Source organism: Polypterus senegalus, chromosome 8 (assembly GCF_016835505.1).
Source record: "Polypterus senegalus isolate Bchr_013 chromosome 8, ASM1683550v1, whole genome shotgun sequence".
NCBI lineage: Eukaryota > Metazoa > Chordata > Cladistia > Polypteriformes > Polypteridae > Polypterus > Polypterus senegalus.
Window position 1 is genome coordinate 20,872,096 of NC_053161.1, and position 14,660 is coordinate 20,886,755.

Genomic DNA, 14,660 nt, shown 5'->3' on the forward strand with positions numbered 1-14,660 from the left:
GCTAGTGGCAGCCTGTCTATGAACTTAATTTAATATAAACTTACGGTTCACGCCGTGCTTTGTTTCCGCAGTAGCTGTACTTATGAATATGCTTGTATGCATCATTTGCTTCATAATGTTTTTCTGCCTTCTCAATTGTGAAATGGCGTTTTGTGCTCATCGCTGTTTGGAGTTCTTCCTTGTTCTTACGTACTTACGTAGGAGGCGTGATGATGTCACACGAAACTCCGCCCCACGCCATCTCTAACTCAACTCCATTACATTATATGTAGAAAAATAGGTTCCAGTTATGACCCTTACGCGTAGAATTTCGCAATGAAACCTGCCCAACTTTTGTAAGTAAGCTGTAAGGAATAAGCCTGCCAAATTTCAGCCTTCTACCTACATGGGAAGTTGGAGAATTAGTGATGAGTCAGTGAGTGAGTGAGGGCTTTGCCTTTTATTAGTATAGATATGCACAATAATTATGATGATAAAATTTTCATTATCAAGGTTCCGGCACCCAACATAGACCCTCACAATCTCATGATGGATGAAAATTTTCATTGAGTTATTCATAGGTACTCAACAACTGCAGCCATCTGGACATCAATCTGTTTATTTTATAAGGACAGTTTAAATATCTAGGGGTAAACATCATAAGTAAGTATAAAGATGTTTATTAACACTGTTTGGCTATCAGTAAGGAGAAAATCAAAAAAGATGTGAACCCCCCATCTCACATTAGCTCGAAGAATCAGGAACATGCACCGTAAAATACTTTTTCTGTTTCAGTGCATCCCCATATACTTTAATAAAAGCATTCTTTAAGAAAGTAGATTTAATTATAACCTTATTTATCTGGAATTTCAGACGTCCACAAATTTAAAATACAGCACTTCAAAGACCTAAAGCAGAAGGTGACATGGTGCTACTTTCAATTTTATTACTAGCAAATATACAAGCTATTAAGATCTGAAAATTGACCCAAATTGGTTAATATACACAAGCCTGGTCTGCACTAGAAATAAAACCTTGCTGTACTTTATATGCCCTGCTTTGTGTCCCAGTAAATACTAACTACTAAAAATATACCAATAATCCAATTGTCCATCAATTCTTCAGAATGTGGAACCAATGCAGGAAGCACTTTATGGCAGAGAAGCTTTTATCTGTTGCTCCTTTACATGATAATCACCTTTTTCAGCCCTCTCAAATCCACACAGTATTTAATCTTTGGAAACATCAGGGATTAAGACACTTAGAGAATTGCATATAGATCATTTTTTGCATCTTATGGACAATTATGCATCAAATTTTACATTCCAGCAACACAATTCTTCCACTACATTCACATCAGAAATTTTGCTAAAAGAAGCCTACCCAATTTTCCACACCTCTCACCTATTTCTGTCCCAGAAGAAATACTGATCAATCAAAGACTCAGACACATTTCAATAATATATATAAATATGTCAAAATCTTTTCCTTTCATAGATTCTAGGGTATGGTAGGAAAAGTACCAATTAATATCAATTTCAATTAAAAAAGGAGTGGAAGTAAACCAAGCATATAATACACTCTAGCTCCATATGTGCAAAGCATTTAATCATTCAACTTAAAATCTTTCATCAATCACATCTATCTTGTTTAAAATAGTCCAACATCTATAAAGGCCAAGATCCAACCTGTGAGTGTTTCAATCTGGTCCAGCTCACTGGGCCACATGCTTTGGGAGCTCATCACATTAACATAATTTTGGACAAAAACCTTTGAATACCTATTAGACCGCCTTGGTGTCACAGTCCCCCCAAATCCATTAACAGCTGGGTTTGGTGTACTCCCAGAGGGGCTTAAAGTGGAGGAGGACAAATTGATTGTAATTGGATGCATCACACTACTAACATGTAGACTTATCCTGCTTAAGTGGAAGAATCCCCACCCTTCTTTTACAAGTCAGTGGGTAACTGATGTTATATACTATTTGAAATTGTAAAAAATCAAATTCTCACTTATAGGATCTATTGGAAACATTTTAAAAATATGACAAGATTTACTTAATACGATTTAAGAATAAGTATTTATATCAAGGGAAAAAGGCATTTTCCCGTCTTTGTTTGTTTTTTTTTTTTCTAACTATATTTGACCAACCTGTCAGCTCTTGTTGAATTCTGTTTTTGCTTTTCTTTTTTATCTCTATATATGGTATATATATGGAACTACATTAGCATGGGCTTTCTTGACCTACAGCTGACTGAATATTGCAAGGGTTGGGTGTTGAGTGTTCAGGTGAATGGGATTTTTTCCAATGTTTCTTAACTGTATTGATTGTTTCTAGGACTGAATGGTGTTAAACTGTTTATGATTTATTTTCTTAATAATAAAACAGAATCAATATGAAGTTGTGTTATACACCATAAAGGCCAATGAAATAATAATAGTTATTTAGACAGATCACAAGAAATCACATTGATAACATTGTTAGCAGAATACCGAAGCATAAATAATTCAAAGATTTTGAATATATGAGTATGTGCTCATAAAACATAATACATGAGGATTTGATGCCAGAAGTTAATGTTTGACAGCTGCAGAACACACAGTCAGGAAAAAATTATTAATATTAATATTTTACTGTTATCTGTTAGCATAGTCACTTCCTAATAAGAACACCAGGTGGAAAATGAAAAAGCATTTACTCTTGTGCAAAATTAATAAAATTAATAGTAATGCATCTGGTGTCATTTAATAACAGGTGTTTCAATTTGTCTTTTTATAGATTGTAGAGCCTAATTACAATTTTCACTGTATTCAAATCAATAATGAATAACATTTCAGAAATGTTAAAGTGTTAAAAGGTTAATGTCTGCTGTTATGTTGCAGTGTTTTTATGTTCTTTAGAGTAATTAATACCATATTTTAAAAGCAATGTTAACCAAACAATATAGGGTCAAGCAAAATATAAGCATTTTAAATTCTAGGACTAACAGTAAAGTACTTTAATTAATAGAAATTTTACTCATTTTCTAAAGCAGCATACATGTTAACATTTGAGTCATCATAATCAATTCAGTTTAAATGCTGAGCTATTATTTTGTGTTGAGATTTTCAGATATATTTTTTTATCGATGTTTTAAACATCACAATGAATTATCAACATAATGTAAATGGTATATTGCTTATTGTATTCTACCCTTCTTACCCAGCTTTTCCTTTTTAGGGTAATTAAGAGCCAGATTTTAACTAGGAATAAATCCTGAATGAGTGAACAGTCTATCTTTGGGCACAAGACTACAATCGACCTAACTGCAATACTGTGAGCAGTGGAAGACAGCCTTTGGTGCCAGCAGAATCCTACTGGAAAAGGTGACCTCCATACAAAGAGTACACTAGCTTAAAATCAAACCTCTGTCTTTGGTTCCTATATACTATTAGATGAAAGAAGAAAAAAAACTAAGTTTACTTACTTCACAGCAAACATAGACAGATTTGGATCTTTCTTAATCCAAATTAATAGATTGCCTGTTCTGAAACGTATATCTGATGTCACTCAAATAAGAAAAAATCTGATAGCCACTCAGAACAACAGCAGCCAGAGTTTTGAGACAGAATGTCTCAATGTTAGCATGTTTAACAGGGTAGAAAGGAAAGCATTATTTTTCAGGACTATCATTTTTGAGTGATCTTGTCTTCAACATCAGACATATTGATGTTTCTTTTTTGGAACACAATGTTGACTAGGCATGCTGGCATTTTGTTATTTTCCTCTTGATTATGGTACAATTTAAACAATTTTTGAAATGTCATGTAATCTCATCTTCTCCTGCCCTGTAGTAACCACTGAGCTGTTAACTTTCTGGTTATGGGGTTTGGGATATTATTACCAAAACATTGCTCTGATTTACTGGTTCACTGCTTCCAGTGTTAAAACAACTTGGAAGAGAAAGCCTTTCCCTCCTCCTTTACTTGTTTGTTATTTCCCAAAATATTTTAAAATTTACTTTAAAGTAACTGGATACTCTAAAGTATGTACCATATATCAGCAAAGAAACAAATCAGTCCTCTCAAAGCATTTCTAGATTTACCTGTATTATAAAATGCATATATTTTAAAATGTACATTTTAACTCAAAATGGTTCCAGTCAGCAATGTACAAAATAATTGGCAGATGAGGCAGCAGTTAGAGCACACAGTGCCTTAACATTAGTATATAGTACACTCTGTCTCAAAGAAACAATCCACCCAAAAATATTTTTTGTATGTTACTTAATGCAGCTTGTAGTGATGGCAGAGAGTCGGTTATCCACTTATGCGCAAAACATGCATAGTCCAGCTTTTTTGCTAAAATATTGTTAAACAGATAATTTCCCAATAATCAGTTCACATCATAAACAAAAACTAAAGACTAATGGGGATGTCATCACCTCATTAGTTGGTTAAAAGTCATGTGTTCAATCAAATGTACGTAGGTACATTTGTAATTTGGTTTTTTGACCCCAGGCTTTTCACGTGCCAAATTCTCAGTCACAATAACGCTCTGCCAAGTTCTCATCATTCTGCAAGGTCATGCTCATTTTCAGAACTAAGCATAAGCTCTTTAAATTGATCCTGTATTGGTGTCTTTTTTCTCAGTATTTTTAAAATATAATTCCCTGACACAGTACTGTGGGGTGGGTGGCTAACATCCCCAGAAAGTGTGCATTGTTAAGAAGTAATATCTCCTCTTTCAAGGCCAGACAAAAAGACACTACTTCTGAGGGGCCATTGTAATCCAGACATCGCGGGTTTGCTGCTATACATTTACAGTTACCACATGGCTGATGATACAGATACATACATGAAAAATATGTAGATTGTGTGAAAAATACAAAATTGTATAGTAAGTTCTAATATGAATGCATGTTTCTTTAACTTTTTTGGGTATCAGACTTAAATTAGGTAGGAAATGACTGAATTGAAGAAAAAAATTGTAAAAGAAATATAAGCCAGTAAGTACTGGCAAAAGTACAGTACTAGCCTCAATCCACTTTCACTATGCTGCAGGGAACAACATAATACAAACAGATTGTGAATGTGTAGTGCCATTTATATCCTGTACAAAACTCATGAGAGTTGCTTTAAACACTGAGCAGTACTTCCAGCCCTGTCTAAATTTACTGCAATATTTTATATAATTTATAATCACTGATGGGTGCAGTACAATCGATTAGAAGTAAAAGTGGTAAACAGAATGTAAATGTCAATCTTGAATTACATATAATTACGTTTGGGTTCATGACTAAACTGTGTTTGCTTTATGAGGTACTTGTATTAGAGATCAGAAAATACTGTTTAATACTGTTTTACACTGAAAAATTGCATATTTTAACACAACATAAAAAACAGTACTATACTACTAATAGTAGTATACTACTACTACTACTACTACTAAACAGTACTAACTATACTATTTAAAATGTATTTTTATATTTATATCAAGTTCAAGTGTATTTTTATGTATACATAGTACATTGTGTATATTATACAACAACATTCTTACTGTTCAGAAAAGTTTACCAGTAATACAAAATGAAAAAAAAGACACATTTGTTAATAAATGAATAGAATAAGATAAGAATAAATTAATAGAAATTATGAAAAACAAATGCCAAGGGTCTGGTGGCAATTCACTCTTCAAACTACTCATTCAGTACTCAATCCCAATCCATTTCTTTCAGATCTTGAATCTGAACTGGATTACAATCACATCTTTGTATGCCCCATCAAAATAAAACAAGAAAGAGTCAGATTAATTTATTTTTATTAATCCTTTAGTAACCAGATTTTCTGTCACACAATGGCATTACTTCAACTAGACACACAGTTTTCTGATTGTGTTAGACATTAGCGGAGCACCAGTTTTAAATTTATCTGTGAGGATCTCTGTAGGCTCTCTTAGTGTGGTAGGGACTTTCAGCAAAACATCAACATGTTGAAAAAAGAGGATTCTAAGTAGTTCAGAGATCTGATTTTAGAGAAGCACACATCTTACTTGCATTTCTGCAGAAGTTTTGTGAGGTTGCTTTGGTTGACATCTATTGAGTTTTCATGTTTGCTGATAATATTGTGGAGTCTGCTGTGTGCTGCTTCCACCCAGGTTTGCTGGCAGAAAACTCTATAGGTAAATATAATTACTGACATGGTATGGCGAGGAGTTCTAGGTTTAGTGAGCAGGATTTAGAGGTAGTTTTAAATGCAGTGCACCATTTATTGTTGACTAGTAAGTATACACCACCCTCATTGTATTCACCAGTTCCTAGGTGTTGTAAAATAAAACAAGGTGACACAGATGAGGTGCCGTGGTCAGTGGTGGAGCCACTTTGTTACTTTACTTAAGAACATTTTTCAGCTGTTTGTACTTTACTTGATTAAATTTCCTTTAGGGCTACTTTTATTTTTACCCCACTACATTGTCAGGTCAATTAGCATACTTTTTACTTCATTACATTTTCCAGCAAGCCCACATTACATGTTACACAGACCAAACTATTACCAATTCATAAAAGAGACCAATCAGATGTGTTGTCAACTTAGGGTATAGTTCATCATTGCTCAACCACAGCCAATAGAATGGCATATAACATTTAAAAATAAAAGCACAATAGCAGTACTTTCCACTGCTCATTTTGCCCATGCTTCCCGCTCACTGTTGAGAAATGGAAATGGAATGTGGACTTTCTCCATGCTTGTATTTGTATAGAGCACCCAAATAATTCTCTTCTTTCAAGAATTCATCATCAAATTTAATGAAACATACTAAGGTTACCTTTTCTTAAACTATAATCTTAAGAGCTAGAAGTCTCTTAAAGCAGTGTCTTTTTAATCTTGTGTAAGTAAGATTTTATGAGCTCAAGTAATATCTTGAGACCACAAGTTACATGTTGTGGAACAAAATCTGTATGTTGTATGCACAAGATATTGCAGCAGTTTCTTACAAGCGCAATTACTGTAACGCTAGAGTGAGCCTGGTTAACTGGGGAAGACAGTCTCAGGGTTCCAGATCATATGGCCTGAATGGGGTCTTTTTGTCCTTTGTCACGTGAGAGCTAGTAAAAGGGGTGTCAGCTTTCCTTCAAGCAGAGTAAAGTATTTTTGTTGCTACCTTATGGAATTTGAGCTCAGGGAAACCTTATAGAACACTGCCCTACTAACTAGAACTACTAGAGCCACAATGACTAAGGAAAAATTAGGTGGCTTATAAATTGAATGTTCTAGATTTGTGCTCAAGGGTGAACTTTGAGTAGTGACATATTTTGTCTTGTAAATTATTGAATAATTACTGCACATCTGTTACTCTATCTTCCACTGGGTTGCAAAGTGTGTCTTTTATTTTCTCTGAGCTGTCCTTTTTATTAGTTCTTTACACAGTTCAGGAGAAAGCAATTAAGTTTAATAGAAATGACTCATATCCAAAGCATTCTTCAGTAGAACACTGACTCTCAGATTTGTAATTGCCATTTTATTTTATTGTATTGAAGCTGAGCTATTGTAGTGTAATATTAACGCAAGTTGGTTTAATGCTTATACGTGTGGGAAAATGTTATTCTGTTGAATTTAATAAGTCTATGGGATTGCATTAAAAATATGAATATATATTATGAGACAACCAGCTGGTATACATCTAGCCTTAAGTTTATTGTGGTTTATTTTATAGTTTATATGAGTGTTTAAGCAGGTAATTAAAAGGTAAAATTGGATACCCAACTGATCAAAGGAAACCACAGTTTTCATGAGAATTCTTGTTAAAAATAAGCAACAATTCTGAAATGACTGTATTACTATTTAATGTAATCATTGTCTTTCTAAAATCCATGTTCCTTCAGTGTAGTATAATAAACCCAACTCTGTGTTGAGTTTCATTTAGTTTTTTATATTGTGTATCTATTCAAATGATAAGGTTGTGAGCTGTTCACTTATTTTTGTACTCTTATGTTTGTATTTTTTTTATTATTCTATTCTCTAAAGTAGGAGTGCCACATCTATTTCTGCCTCTATTTTGTGAGTATGGTTAAAATCAAAATGCATTGTATTCTCTAGACAAAGCCTTGCACCTTCTCATTATTATAACATTTAGTTTTACTTTTTTTGTACTTCAACAACAACAACAACAACATTTATTTATATAGCACATTTTCATACAAACAGTAGCTCAAAGTGCTTTACATATTAAAGAATAGAAAAATGAAAGACACAATTATAAAACAAAATAAATCAACATTAACATCGAATAAGAGTAAGGTTCAATGGCCAGGGGGGACAGAAAAAACAAAAAAACTCCAGACGGCTGGAGAAAAAATAAAATCTGTAGGGAGTATCTTTGAAGGAAGGTACTTTTTCAATTTTACTCAGGTATTTTTTAACTTACTCTAGCGAAAATAAAAATTTGACGAAGTGCTTTGATTTTTGTGTAAGAATAATTTCTGAATACTTTTCTACAACTCTAATAGTGAGCTCATTAAATGAGAAATACAAAAGATGGAGTGGTCTGAACAGGGGCTTCTTCAAATTGATTGTAGGAATTGTTAGGCTGCAGCTATAACTCTCTTGGATTCAGGTTCAAACCTGAACACCAACTTCTGGCGCTGTTCTTAAACATTAGAGATAGCAGAAGGAACAGGACTTTGAGTGCCACAGCAGAAATTAAGTCATGTTTCCTTTCTTTCTGTGTTCTACAAATTAAATGTCTATTAACACAGTGTCACGCTGCACTCAACCCCCATCATCCCTCCCTGATAAGGTTCCCTAGGACACTCCCTGGGCACACATGCCTGACAGTTTATACACATTTCTGCATTGATCCAAAGCGTAGCTCATCTATTGTGATGTCCAGTGACTAAACATTACCTATTAATAAGCTGGCAATAGTGATCTATGAGTAGATTTCTGCAGACATACTAGTAGATCACCTTGTCTTCCTTGGTGTTTGCCATCCTGTGGTACTTGTTGATGCTGTTTGCTATATCTTCTTCCAGTCCAGCAGATAGATTCTGGAATATTTAAAAATTTTAAAGGTATCTTGATGACAGCTATTATTGTTCAAAATAGCACATGAACATTAGAGTATGAATAAACACTAAAATAAGCATGCAGCAACACAGCATTTCCTCCAGGCAAACTAGTTTGTCTTCTAAGATGTGAACGTTACTTTATTTGACAACTCTAAACTGGCTCAAAGGTGAGTAATTGTGTTTATGTGAATGGGTGTGCTCCATAGTGGGCTGGACCTTGTGCAGAGTTATTTCCTGTCAAACCCATGTGCCTGTCTTAACCTTGAGAACTTAAACAGTATGTCTATTTATGTACAATCAATAATGGAAAGATATGGATATCATTGGACATACTGCAGCATCCCTTGAGTTCAGCATTGGAAAGAAAGTATTTGGTTTATACACTAATAGGAATTAAACTAATGTCACCTTTTTGCATGCATGACATGGCCTTAAAAAGTGGCTGAAATTATAGTCTCTTTAATTGAGCCATCAATTGAAGTGGAATTTTTAAACCATAGTCTAAATAGGTGATTATGTTGCAGTGTGACTAAATATGCAAAGTACCTGTAAAATGCGGAGAATGATTCACAACAGTAACAAGGAGGACAAGAGATGAAGGTCTTATGTCTGGAAGCACTGAAGCATACTGATTCATTATTACAAAGTCCTGTCAGCTTTAGCCAGCCTAAGTACAGTATATGGTGCTTATTGGATGGAAAGAGTCTCTGTTTAGTGGGTATCATCACAATTAATTCTAGAAATACATTCCTATTTGATATACTAATTGCATATGCATGCTATTATGAACCATCTTTGTAAATAATTCACAGACATCCTATTGTGTTCACCAGCAGAATTACCTGATGGAGGGCTAGTGAAGGAGTCCAGGCTACAGTACATTTCAAATTAACTTTTGGTTACTGCAACAAGACAAATGTAGATTACAGGACTGTCTCTTCAACAACCGCAGTTTGTGATGCTCAAAGACTGTGCATCAGATATGGATATGAGCAACACTGGAGCACCACTAGAAACAGCCCTGTCTCCTTTTCTCTTCTTTGACTACAAATAGAATACCAGGTCATGTCACTTGTAGATATTTTCAAATGATTCTTCACTTAAGCAGTGTATTGCTAAGGGGGATTAGACAGCGTATAGGAGTCAGGTGGTGAATTTTGTTTCTTGGTGCAGAAAGAATTGTCTGCAAATTAGCATTCACAAAACCAAGGAACTGGTTATTGAATTACACTGCACTAAACAGCCTTTATCTAAACAGACTGTGCTCCTTTAATGTGGGAAGTGACATCATTCACATCTTCTACATCTCTGTGATGACCAGTGGGAGTTTCTACGCTGGGATGTGCTAGGCTGGTATCATCACTTCATGAGAGGCTCACAGAGTAAACAGACTAATTAAATTGACAGGCTCAGTTTTGGGATGCACTCTTGACATGTAGGTAGTAGTTAAGGAGAAAATTAAAACTAAACTGAGTGCCATCATGAACAATTCTGCATATTCTCTCTCTTACACACTAACAGTGAGGACTTTCAGCCAATGAGACCAGAACTGTGTCAGGGAATGATACTGGGGTACATTTATACATACAGCCAGTACGCCTGCATAACGGCTCACTGTGACTGTGACTGTGAAGTCAGAAGTTCTTTTCTTTTTCATTTTCTTTGTCTTTCATTATTTTGGCATATGTTTGGGCCATAGTGTGACAGAAAACGTGACATAAAATCATTGCACAAATTCATTGCACTTTTAGGCTTAGGATTTTATATATATATATAAATCATATAGCAAGACAGGAAGCACCAGAACTATAAAGACTTGGACCTTCATCGTTTGGCATAGATATTAGGAGCGCCACACACCCATGACCTCATGACTCCGCCATGCTCTCCCAATCCGTCTACTGACTTCATATGAAGAGTCACTAGAGACATGAATGTGACTGCCAAGGTGAGTAAACCGGTTGACAAGGTTGACACTCTCTCCACAGAGAGACACACTCCTGATGGCTGTGCCCAAAAGGTCATTAAAGACCTGGATATTGGTTTTTATACAGGACACTTGCAAGCCCAGACACTCAGACTCATCGTTCAGTTCCTCAAGTGCCCCAATCAGAGCCTCCATTGACTCTGTGAAGATCACAGCATTGTCAGCAAAGTGAAGATCCGTGAATTTTTCTTCACCAACAGATGCTCTACAGCCGCTGGACCCCATGACCTTGCCCAACACCCAATCCATACAAGCACTGAACAGAGTAGGAGCGAGAACAAACCCCAGAATCAACTGGGAAAAACACAGGTTCTGCTTCCACTTTGTACAGCACTCTCAGTACCAGTGTATAGGCCGGTCATGATATCCAGCAACCTCGAGGGGATCCCGCAAACCCTTAGGATGTCCCACAGGGCAGCTCGATCAACTGAGTCAAACACTTTACAAAAATCAACAAAGGCCGCAAAAAAAATCTGTCGATATTTGTGCTTGCTCTCTATGAGAACCCTCAGTACCAGGATGCAGTCGATGGTAGACTTTTTAGGTGTAAAACCAGACTGTTCCAGTCACTGGTAGGTGAGCAAGTGATCATGGATCCTATTTAGAATGACCCTAGCAAGGACCTTACCCGGCACAGAGAGCAGTGTTATCCCCCTCTAGTTGCCACAATCTAGGCGATCACCCTTCCCTTTCCAGATAGGGACAAGTCCCATTTTCCAGTTATTTGGGATGATGCCCGTCTCCCAAATGGAAGCAATGATTGCTTGCAATGCCAGGAGGACAGCCTTACGACCAGCCTGGAGAAGTTCACCCCGGATACCACAGATCCCTGCAGGCTTTCCTTCTCTCAGCTGGTTCACCACCTGTGCAATCTCAGTGAGATTGCGTGGTTCACAGCTAATTTGAGGATCAGTCTCAAGAACCGTGGACCCAGAGATATCCAACGTCCTAGCCAGAAGATCAGCTTTGAACAACTGCTCAAAGTAGCCAGCCCAGCGGGTCACAACTGCAGTGTCATCCGTAAGGACCATTCCATCAGCTGCCTTGACTGCGACTTTCCAAGGAACAGATTCAGATGTGCATAGTGCTTCAATTCCTCTGTAAGCAGGATATGGGACACTAGGCCACAGATGTTGTGTCACTTGCTCATAGATTCCTCTAACAAACGCCTCTTTATCTGCTCTCAGAGCCCTCACAGCCATCCTTCTTAGTTCCTGGTACAGACAAGAGTTGCCATTGAGCAGTGCACTGCAACTCCTCTCGATGATATCCAGGGTGCCCTGCGAGATGAAATAATAAATAATAATGACTCAAAAATATTTTTTTTTCTCTTCCTGGATCTGTGTGTCCTCCTACTGCAAAGCCAGCTTGTTCTTAGTAGCAAATTCCTTTGGATGCAGGAAATGATTTAATAAGAGGCCAGAAAATAACACGTGAACAAGAAAATAGGTAAAGATTCAAAACTAGAATGTCAAACACAAACATCAAGCCAAAAATCACAAACATAAATTGTAATCAAAATTTTATAAGCACAAGATTTGTTTACCAGAAACTATATCAAAATACTATTGCACAGAATTCTTGGTCTTCACTCCATAAATTTGGATAATAAGGAAGTGCTCAGTTTGACCTTTATAATGTCTGGCCAATGACAGTCACAAAATGGCAATATCCGCGATAAACAAAATGGTGTTAAAAAAGATAGATAGATAGATAGATAGATAGATAGATAGATAGATAGATAGATAGATAGATAGATAGATAGATAGATACTTTATTAATCCCAAGTGGAAATTCCCATAATCCAGCAGCAGTATACTGATACAAATAAATATTAAATTAAAGAGTAATAAAAATGCATGTAAAAGAAGACAATAACTTTGTATAATGTTAGCATTTACTCCCCCGGGTGGAACTGAAGAGTCGCATAGTGTGGGGGAGGAATGATCTCCTCTGTCTGTCAGTGGAGCAAGACAGTGACAAAAGTCTGTCACTGAAGCTACTCCTCTACCTGGAGATGACACTGTTCAGTGGATGCAGTGGATTCTCCATGATTGACAGGAGTTTGCTTAGTGCCCGTCGCTCTGCTACAGATGTTAAACTGTCCAGTTTTATTCCTACAATAGAGCCTGCCTTCTTAACAAATTCGTCCAGGCGTGAGACATTTTTCTTCTTTATGCTGCCTCCCCAGCACACAACTGTGTAGAAGAAGATGCAAAAATAATTCAGCTATAGCACATTTTAAAAGAAAGAAACACTTAAGAAAATCAAATTCTACTTAATTAAAAACCTAATATAAGCATAAAAAAGCTCAGAAAAATGCTACCGGAAATATCATGATATCTAATAGTTCACCCAGCAGCATTCTCTGTGAAAATACAGTAGTTCTGTAGTTTCATTTCCCAGCCCTCACAATATCTCATCATTAAAACTGACACTCCTGAACTTAATAATGGTCAATTCAAGTAAAAAAAGAAACAAAAGATGAGACAGACTTCTCACCGTGTTCCTTTCACACTTTTCAGAACATGTTCACTTGTTTTGACTTTTTCTCATTCCTTGCAACAGTTTAAGTCACCAGTACTAAACCATCAACAAGTCTGCAGAATGCAAGTGTGCCAGTGCTGATCCCCTGCCTTCATCTACTAACAGAGAAACATTTTGAAATTACAAAGCTAAGGGGAGGGTTGTGCAAGCTGCAGTGTTGATGACAGGTGTCATGTGACCCCAGTGTAACACCAGATGTAGGTTTTCTTTTATTACATTGTGGACTAGAATCCTTGAGTGAGTTGGAAATCAAGGACACGAATGTAGGATTTTTTGTTTTGTTTTTGTCCAATTGACTATGTCCTCCAGAACATCCACTGTGTCGACCTGTTTTGAGTGTCCTTGGTTTACAAGGCAGGCATTTCAGATCTTTATGAGTGATACATTTAAATGCTCTTTGTTATTGAACAGGTCTCTTAATTGCAAAAACCTATCTCTATACAGCTAGCTCACTGACACTCTGGTGGATTCTTGTATAGATTGCTCATCAGTCTTGTAGTTTGTGCATCATACCATTTTGTTCTTGTGCCCATTTCTTCATGGTTGTCTTTTCTGTGCAGCCACCAGTTTCCCACCAGATGGCAACTACCTTATCCTGCATGGGTATACAGATGGTCTGACCCCTGAAGCATCAACTGCTTTGTGTCCTGTCTCTCTGCCTGCTCTTCACTGTAGGTGGTAGCTATAGGTCATTACAACCCATTCAGCATTCAGGTAGCACCACAGAAGACAATTTTTAATTCTTTTTATGAAATTGGAATGCATAATGATCACCCATGTTTAGACATACTGTGCTAACATTCAAATTCTTGACTTTGACCTATCCTTTCCCTGAATTCTGGTTAACACTCTTATTTCTGACTATATTTTTTCTAGCATTTAGTTACTTGAATTCAGCCATGAGTGATCAAGTGAACTGTTTCCTTTTTCCTTTAGTGACAAAGAATAGAAAGGTCAGTTAGAGAATGAGCAAATATATCCAATTGAAATGCAAGACAAAAATGTTTTCAAATATAATTTAAACATGAACGGTGTCAGCTTTACAAACAGACCTACAAGGATAAAGCTCCAAGGATTAGCTGTTGCAACAAAAAAGGGCA